Source organism: Bufo gargarizans, chromosome 5 (genome assembly GCF_014858855.1).
Source record: "Bufo gargarizans isolate SCDJY-AF-19 chromosome 5, ASM1485885v1, whole genome shotgun sequence".
In the NCBI taxonomy this organism is placed as follows: domain Eukaryota; kingdom Metazoa; phylum Chordata; class Amphibia; order Anura; family Bufonidae; genus Bufo; species Bufo gargarizans.
Genome location: NC_058084.1, coordinates 388,451,826 through 388,461,823, shown reverse-complemented (window position 1 = coordinate 388,461,823; position 9,998 = coordinate 388,451,826). Strand labels below are relative to the sequence as shown.

At 48.6% G+C, this 9,998-nt stretch overlaps 1 long non-coding RNA gene across 1 annotated transcript; it reads right to left on the bottom strand.

Annotated features, from left to right (window-relative positions):
* Positions 1-3,280: 3,280 nt before the first annotated feature.
* Positions 3,281-5,218, bottom strand: LOC122938402. Its single transcript, XR_006390013.1, has 3 exons — positions 5,119-5,218; positions 3,524-3,594; positions 3,281-3,386 (listed from the first exon to the last, which is right to left on the bottom strand). It is a non-coding gene; the product is annotated as an uncharacterized LOC122938402 (long non-coding RNA).
* Between the last annotated feature and the right edge of the window lie 4,780 nt (positions 5,219-9,998).

Sequence of the window (9,998 nt, the reverse complement as noted above, 5' to 3'; positions counted from 1 at the left end):
TCCCCTGGGGGCGTGTCCACCAGATGGGGACCTGCATAAATACGGGCGGGTAGCCCTCAATAAAGTGTTCCTGTTTTATCCTTCATCATGTTGAGACTGGTGTTTGGATAACTGATAAAAACTGGGGGATTGCTATACGCTGAAGATTTGCTATACTCCCCTGGCATAACTACTAGCTCTTGTAAGAGCTGTTCCTGCTCTCTGGCTGTAGGAGAGGTTCACCCACTGGAGCCTGGAGCCTTGTCGTAGGTCCAGCGTGGGTGAAGGACGGTGAGACCCCAACCAAGCTACGGCGGTTCGTGGGGTCTGCAGTGCGTACGGTGTCAAGTGGAGTGCTTGGGGTCCTCGGAAAGCACTAGGAGCATCTAGCAACGGAGGTACCCGGTCGGGGTGCCAGGTGATCCGTTACACCCCCCTAATGTGCCAGTAACAAGAGGCCCCCCTAATGTACCAGTAAAACTATTGTACATATAAAAATAATAACCACTTATACTTACCTCCATGTCAGCGATGCAGCCTCTTCCGGCCTGTGTCCCATGCTGTACAGCTCAGGCGGCGCAATGACGTCACCGCACTGCCTGCGTCAGCCTCTGATAGGTTGCCCGCCTAGTGCCTGCAGCCTATCAGAGGAAGGGGAAGGGACACGCCTTCCTGAGGACGGCGACACAGATGGCTATGGAGATGAACGCTTCCACAATGGAGGCGTTCATCTCCCTGTGCCCTGCCGCCGCCACCCCCACTTCTGAGCAGCTCGGAAGGGGGGGCAATTGCCCCGTTGCCCCCGCCCCCTGGATCCGCCAGTGCCTTCCCCTCCCCCATCTTTTACAAACAGCAGATTCTCTAAGAAACCAATTATATAATCAGAGATACAAAATAACCCAGTCAGGAAGGGGTTAAAAACATTTCTAAAAACTGTAAGGCTCCATTCACACGTCCGTAATAATGGGTCCGCATCTGTTCTGCAGATTGCTATTCATTCTCTATGGGGGACGGAATGGATGCGGAGAGCACACTATGTGCTCTCCGCATCCGCAATTCCGGAGCGTGCGCCGATCTTCCAGTCCGCAGCTCTGGAAGAAAATAGAACATGTCCTAGTCTTGTCGCAATTGCGGACAAGAATAGGCATTTCGATGGGGTGCCGGCCGGGTGTATTGCGGATCCGCAATGCCTTACGGACATGTGAATGGATACTAATTGTAGATTCCGATGTTTCTTGGCACATAATAGTGTAATAATATGTCGGATATAACACTGATCAGATATTACGCCCCCAGGTGATATGAGGAGTGATAGCAGCCGCTCCCCGCAGATTATCTCCACAGCTTCATGATATCTCACATACAGGACATGCACTGCAGGGAGATAACAGCGTCCTGTCCCTTTAAATTTCCTCTTCCAGATGTCACTGCTCAGCAGCCAATGGGATCGCTGGATTTGAACTTGAAAGGAAACCAACGGTCAGTGGTCCTCAGACCGTTACAGGACGACGAGAGGTGAAGATGGACGCCGGTGAGATCTCACCCCCCTCATCTGACATCTCCCATGAGGCTTCACATTTATCCTGAATCCTACCTGTCCCAGACACCACTAGGGGGAGCTAGCTGTATATGGGGCTATACATCTGAGTGCAGTGAGCTCCCCCTAGTGGCTGGTGCAGGACTCCCTAAATTCTGTCAGTTTAGGCCTCGTGCTGCCAGTAGTGTTTATTGAGGACCCTGTGCTGGGAATTGGGGGCTTTCTGTTTGCAGTACTGTAAATGGGGACAATGTGCTGGCTCTGGAAATGGGGTATTTTTTAAAGTGTTGTTAATTGGGGTATTTTACTGTCTTTTTGGGGGTGAGTTCTGTTCTCCTGACTCCTGGGCAGGATACATTTAGAAATAAACCTGTCATATATCTGTATAGGGTCCAGTACAACCAGTCTGCATTATGGGGGAGATGGATCAGAACTGGTGCAAAGGAAAACTGGCTCAGTTGCCCATAGCAACCAATCAGATTCCACCTTTCATTTTCAAAATGAGTTTTGAAAAATGAAAGGAACGATCTGATTGGTTGCTATGGGCGACTGAGCCAGTTTTCCTTCATATCAGTTGAGATAAATTTCCCCTCTGTGTTATGTGCGGTATTACGTATATGGGCCCTTCTGCTATAAGGGACACTACAGATACCCAGTAAAGACAGCACTATATATATATATATATACTGCATTATCATATGTGATTATTATCCTCTTATATGTAACGTGAATGTCCGCCTTTTATCATCAGGGCATTTTCTATGTTGATTCATTTCTTGATATATTTTTATAGCGATCAGAGCTCTGTTTTACTGATACAAAGCTCCAAATCCTCAGCACTGATATAAATGGTAACATTAGATCTGCCTGCAGCCACCACTAGGGGGAGCTCAGGACTGATGACTGCCTGTACAGTGCGCTTCTCTGCTCCCCCTAGTGGTGGCTGCAGGAAGCTACAATTTATCATTTTATTCTAAGGCTTTGCAGGGGATTTGGAGCTCTGTATGAGGAAAGCTGATCTCTGACTGCTATAAAGATATATGAAGAAGTTATAACTGGTTCTTCAGGACTTCCATATTACCACCCTTAGGACCGGCCATCAGTGTGTGATCACGAGGGTCCTACACCTGGGAGGACATTCACTGCCTTTATCAGATCTGTGACTAAGTCTCTTTTATGGGTTAACAGATCGCGCTATGATTTCTTCAATTCTTGACTAGTACAGGATTGGAGCAGGCCGCACTTCTCTGGAGGTAAGTAGCTTCATTGTAATCTGGCCCTTTGTGCTTTTACCCATGAGGATTGGTAAGTGGTCACTTACTGTATTCTCTTCTCTTTAGGACATCTACTGCCTCCAGCACTGCATCTATGGCCTGACACCCTTCTTAAGTGAGTATTTTTGGTAATAAGACTCGACTATGAAAACTTGATCTGATCTCGAGGTTTAGACTGATCTGAAGTAAACTCATGATCTGGTTGTGTTCTCTCTGCAGCTTATCCCCGCACCGTGGAGGAGAGAGACCAACAACGTCTCATCTACTCCATGAGATTCCTCCCGTCTCCAATCTTCAAGATGGAGGTGAGCGATCCTACTGCCTGTCATATTGTTCTCCAGATTCCTCCATGTTCTGTTTATAGATGTGAAGGTTTAATAGGAACGTCTGATAGACGAGTGACTGAATCTGTTCTTAGCGCCTCATGCCGACTAACCCAGAAGCTCAGAGGAAATACCTGCCTTTTCCACTGGAGGAAGAAGATCCAGAGCCGGCATTGATGATGGCAAGCCAACTGTGCGAAGACCTGCCGGTGGAGAAGGCCAAGAGAGAGCGAGAGGAGGCAGAGACATCCCGGTTGCAGCAGGATGAGACTACTGAGAAGAAGCAGAAAAAAGAACAGAGGATGGTGAAACTGGATGTGAAGAGCAAGAACCTGAGAAGAGTTCAGCATCAGCCTGGAAGAAGACAGAAGATCCGCCAGCCAACCACCTTCCAGTATGTCAACACCAACCTGAGAGGAAAGAAGAACATCCTCTGGACCATCCTCTTCAAACCATTCTGCCGGTGAAGGATGGTAAGGAGCTGTCAGAACACCAGCAGCAACCCAAAAAAAAAAATTATAGTTATTAAATATTAATGCTTAGGTAAAAGGGTAGTAATATAGTAATAAATCTATAACATTAGTAAAAATAAAAAAATAACATGATTTTTAGAAAACTTAGATATAGAAATCAGGAGTTTTGATCCAGGGTTCTAGAACTGATCGCCTTTTTCTCGGGGTCGAGAAGGATTTTTTCCCCTGTGACACAAAATGGCTGAATGTGTCCAGGGGTTTTCGCCTTCTTCTGGATCAACAGGTTTAGGGATAGGGACCTAATTTAGTGATGGGGATCAGGGGGCTTGATCCAGGGTTCTAGGACTGATCGCCTTTTCCCAGGGTCGAGGAGGAATTTTTCCCCTGTGACACGAATTGGCTGGATGTGTCCAGGGGTTTTTGCCTTCTTCTGGATCAACAAGTTTAGGTATAGGGACCTAATTTAGGGATAGGGATCAGGGGGTTTGATCCAGGGTTCTAGGACTGATCACCTTTTCCCGGGGTCGAGAAGGAATTTTTCCCCTGTGACACGAATTGGCTGAATGTGTCCAGGGGTTTTCGCCTTCTTCTGGATCAACAGTTTTAGGTGTAGAGACATAATTAACAATAATAGTAACAGTTCTAATACCGTAGCCTTATAATAAATAATAATAGTCATTAGTGTTAGTGTAGGGACCCACTTGAAGGAGGTCGCCTTGACGTGGCAAGTGGGCTTATGCATTTTGATAACAATGTATACTAAGAACCTCCTGTCTATGGTTATAGCAGCAGTAGATGGTGGTACAACATGTGGATTAGCACCCGTGGTGTTTCTTCTACACTGGTCACATTGTAATAGATATCAGGAGGCAGGGCCGGCTCCAGCTTTATGTGGGCCCTTGGGCGATAAAGTCTCAGTGGGCCCCCTTGTGGCATTTTGCACGGCGCTTACAGCAATATTGTAGATGAAATACCTTACACAGAGCATACTACAGAGCGGATATATGTGAATCAGTCCTTATGTGCCTCCTTTTATTTTCTACCCAGTGTTTTAGTCCCTCAGGTCTACTCACAGATAGGTGCCCCCTCACAGTAGGTATGCCAAGATATGTGTACCTTCACAGTAGATATGCCAAGATGTGTGCCCCCTCACAGTAGATATGCCAAGATATGTGCCCTCTTTTGGTGGATATGCCAAGATATGTGCCCAGTGCTACCTTTACACTGGTTATGCACTTCACTGAAAGTTAAACAAACAATAAATACTTCTCGCCTCAGTCATCTGGCTCCTCCCATGATCTGTGCTCCCAATCAGCAGCAGCAGGACACTGTGCCACATCGCGCTGCTGTGTAGGAGGAGCAGAGGCTGATTCCCAGCCTGCCCCGCTCCTCCTCCTACACAGATGATGCAGGACCATGTGTGAGGACATCGTGCTGCTGCCGCTGTGGAGCACTGGTGTAGCATACCAAACCACAGGGGATAGTGAGTGTAGTGGTGGTGAGCCGGTGGGTGTAATAGTTAATTTACTCACGGTTAGCAGAGCCTCCCTGGGCTGGCGTACAGGTGATGGGAAGACAAAATCCTCTAGGGCACTCTGGTTATAGGGAAGACCAGCCAGATGTTGGTTAAGGTGCCCTTGATGGTCATGTTTAGGGTGCTTGTACAACTGGGCCCCTGGTTCGTGACGCCAACACCATAAGGTGCAAATGTTGAGAGTAGTAGTAGTAAATGATGAAGAGTCTTTTTTTGTACACCAGTTGAACATTTACTGAATCAATTATCTCTGGACAGTTGTTACAGTTCTCTACGCGATCACCTGAAATACACCAAATACAAATATGGATATAAATATTGCAATGTACTGTTACCTCCTGAAAATGAAGGTGTCAAAACACCATTGTGGCGGGAATCGGTTCAGTGCTGGAACCCCTATCCGGCTATATTGATTGGCTCCTTAGACCTTTACTAAGGAGCACCCCGACATACCTAAAGGATACGGGAGACTTTCTCCGGGCACTCCGAGGCCTTGAGTGGCGGGAGGAATTCAGTCTCGTATCCTTGGATGTCGAAAGCCTATATACCCGGATCCCTCACGATCTCGGACTCCAGGCTATCAACACCGTTTTAAGCAGAAGCAATAAGAGTGCGGTATTCAGTGACTTCGTCCATGAAGCTTTGGACCTTGTTCTTAGTAACAATGTCTTCCAATTTGACGGACAGTGGTACCGCCAGGTACTAGGTACGGCTATGGGCACGCCTGTCTCGTGCACATTCGCCAACCTGTACCTGGCGGTATTTGAGGAAACCTATATTTTCACAATGGATAACCCCTATATGCGCCACATCAACCTATTCTTAAGATATGTGGACGATATTTTTCTGGTCTGGTTGGGGAGCGAGGGGTCGTGTCATGCATTTGTTGATCATTTGAACGCACGTAACCGTATGAACATGAAGTTCACCATCAATTTTGGTGGTGAGGTTCTGGACTTTCTAGACGTACATGTTATGGTGAAAGATGGGGTGGTACACACCAGCGGCTATCGTAAGACGACGGCGACCAACTCACTCCTCCACCAGACCAGCTTCCACCCACCGTCTGTCAAACGCGCAGTCCCATATGAGCAGTTCGTCCGACTGCGCAGGATTAATGATACAGATGAAAGTTTCCATCGACAGGCTGGAGAACTTGGGGCTAGGCTCATTAATAGGGGTTATCCATTGGGAGAGGTCTCATTAGCCCTTCAAAAAGCGTCCCAACTTGACCGTAATGTTTTGCTCATGGAACAGGGCACCAATGCCAAACCCTCACGCTTTGCCTTCTCTTTCCAGTATAGCCCGGTCGCCGAAATGGTTCGACAGGTCATCAACCGCAATTGGGACTTACTCAAAGGAGACCCCACTCTTAGTAGCTTCACTGTAAATAGACCATTGGTCACATTTAAAAGATGCCCTACAATCAAAGACAAACTAGTTAGGAGCGTATTCTCCACACCTAGAGATGAGAGCTGGTTGAGAAAACCTGTGGGCAATTTTAGGTGTGGCCATTGTTCTTTTTGCGCACTTAATGTCTGCAGTAAATACCTACAAATAGGCGGGGTACAACACACAGTATGGGACTTTATTAATTGCCGTACGTCCTATGTGGTATATGTGTTTTTTTTGTCCTTGTAAGCGCTTCTATATAGGAAAAACAATTCGCCCTCTATTCGAGCGCATTCGCGAACATATTGGCTCCATTCGATCAGGTAGAGGCAGTCCACGCCTCATCGAACATATTCGCACGGCCCACGACGCACATCCACGTTGCCTCTCTTTTGCGGGCGTAGAACATGTCCGTCCCATCCCACGGGGTGGTGACCGGCACCGCCTGCTCCTGCAGAGGGAGGCAAGGTGGATTATGCGAACGGAGACCATGCACGCGGTGGGAATGAATGACAGAAATGATATGTCGGTGTTCCTGTGAGTTGCATGCGCTCGATATAGAGGAGCCTATTGTTGCGCATATGCCCTAAATATAAGCGGACCTCCCCCTTCCCCACATTGGTGAATCTATCTATAAAGGTGATTTTACCATTATAGTTTCAATATATATGTTGTGCTGCTGTACTTTATATACCCCTTGATGTCCGCTTTCTTCCTATATATCTTCAATGTCGGTGTTGTCTTTTTTCCAGTATGCTTGTACTATGACCGAACCTGTTGGTTGCATGTATTTTAGCTACGTCATATCCGTGGGAGTGAGATAGTTGCTGACGGCGTCGGCCGTCCCCTTATCCACCTGCATAAAGCGCACGCATGCGCGATGACGCATTCAGTGGCCTGAGGAAGCGCGATCTTGCGCGCGAAACGGCCATCGCCGCTCGCAACTTTGTGTCCGCCCCAGGATCCTCCAGCTACCCTTTGAGGAAGCGTCAATAAAGAAAGAGTTATATACTTCGGTGAGTGCTGCAACTTTATTTCTGCCTTCTCTTCATGTTGCAACCTACTGTCTACAGTATCTTTCTTGCTGAGCACCACATTAAGAAGCACGTTTAACCGCATCACGGTCTGGTTTATTACGGCATCACCAGTGCAAGCAGTGCCGCCCGACTACCTCTCTCTCCTCTCTTTGCATCACTATTTTAGGGTAAATATGATTTTTGGTTGCTCTATATTACACTTTTTTGAGGCAAGGTAACAAAAAATGCAACCTGTACCAAGTAGACCGCAACTTTTTTGTACTTTGCCCAGGTTTTGCGCATGGCTTTATATGGCTTGAGTACTTGATCAGAGAGATCAACTCCTCCCATATACCGATTGTAGTCGACGATACAATCTGGCTTGAGGACCGTTGCCGTGGTACCTCGCACAGGGACAGGGGTGGTGCTATTACCGTGGATTGTGGACAGTATAAGGACATCCCTCTTGTCCTTATATCTGACCAGCAATAGGTTTCCACTGGTAAGGGCACGGGTCTCACCCCTGGGGAAAGGTACCTGGAGGGGGTAGGTAGGGAGGCCGCGTTGACTTTTCCGCACGGTCCCACAAGAGGACGTGGATCTGGCGACAAGGGACCTAAACAAGGGAATGCTAGTATAAAAGTTATCCATGTACAAGTGGTAACTCTTATCTAGAAGTGGGTATATAAGGTCCCACACAAGTTTCCCGCTAACACCCAGAGTGGGGGAAATTCTGGGGGTTGAATACGGGAATCTCGCCCCTCACACAAATTTTGTAAATTTTCTTGCCATACCTCGCCCGCTTAGTGGGAATGTATTGGCGGAAACTGAGTCTCCCCTTGAATGCAACGAGAGACTCATCAACCGCGACCTCCCTTCTAGATACGTAGGGCTGCGCAAATTTGGCCCCGAAGTGATCGATGACCGGCCGTATCTCATACAGACGGGGGGGGGGGGACATGCTGCATTATCTGAATAATGCAGACATTTCCGGATGGCCTCAAACCGGGGGCGTGTCATGGCCATACTGTAGAGTGGGGTCTGGTAGAGGATGTCCCCACTCCAGTATTGCCTGACACTGGGTTTTTGGACTAGACCCATGTGCAGCATGAGGCCCCAAAACGTCCTCATCTCGGCTGCACTGACCAGAGTCCAGCCAACAGGTCTAGCCAAAAAGGAGCCCGGGTGCTGAGCAACGAACTGTTGGGCGTACAGGTTCGTCTGCTCCATCATCAGATTCACAAATGGGTCACTGAAAAAAAAAACTAAAAAAGTCAATTTCAGTGAAGCCCACTGTGGGAATCTGGATACTTGGATTGCCATCAAAATCCGGAATCTCGGGCTCAAAATCCAATGAGGGACACCAACTAAGTTCACCGGTAGGGGGCTCCGGTGGGCTTATTTGGTGGGCCAGGAAACCAGTACGAGCCCCAGGGCGGCTCGTACTGGTGTGGGCCACAGGGTCCCTAGCATGTGGGGCCCCTGGCTCCGCGCCTTGGGGGCTCATCGTCATCAGATGATGATGAGGAGGATGCGGATGACAAGAGGAACGTGGGGTCATCCTCATTCTCACTGGGGCTCTCGGAATCGGAGACAAGCTGGGCGTATGCCTCCTCCACCAAGAAAATACGGCGGGCCATGGGTATGTGTGCGTGTGTATGTGCGTGCGTGTAAAACTTTATTGTATGTGCGTGTGTGTGGGGGCACGGGTGTTCTACATACTAAAAAGTAAAAAAAAAGAAAATGGACAAGTGTTAGAAAAAAAAAAAGTTCAAACTTGCTGATCAACGGTGGGGCGGGCGATGCGCTAACAGTGGCCGGACGCTAACAGTGCTGGCCACAGTCAGCGCACGCAAAAAAAAAGTGGTGGTGGTGGGGCTGGGGGGGGGGTGGCAAGTGGAAGTGGGTCTAGGGTCTCATAGCTAAGTGCTGTGGACCCCAAACACCAAAAACAATAGACCAGTTGAAGTTTTTTTTTTTTTTTACCCTAACTCTCAATTCTATCCCTGCCTAATCGTGCCTCTCCCTCACTGACCCTAACCTACCTGGAGGGTGATGGGTGCAGGAGGGTGATGGGTGCCGACGGGGGGTTCGCAGGAGCTGGTGAGGATGGTGCTAGATGGTGCAGGTGCAGCAGCAGGAAGAGGAGGGGAGAGAGGAGCCCCCAGAGTTTGAATCTCCCGCCTCTGTCCCCTCACGAATCAGCACCAAGGACAGCACCGCCAGCGCCAAATGTTTGGACTGTGATTGGCGGTGTGTAATCACACCACCAATCACAGTCCTTTTCCGCTTCATCGGGTCACCGGAGACCCGAATGGACTGGAAACGCAGCAAACCGCAGGTCTGAATTGACCTGCGGTTTGCTGCGATTGCCGATGCGGGGGGGTCACATAACACCCCCCAGCATTGTGACAGGATGCCCGCTGAATGATTTCAGCGGACATCCTGTTCCGTTTAACCCCCCGCTCCA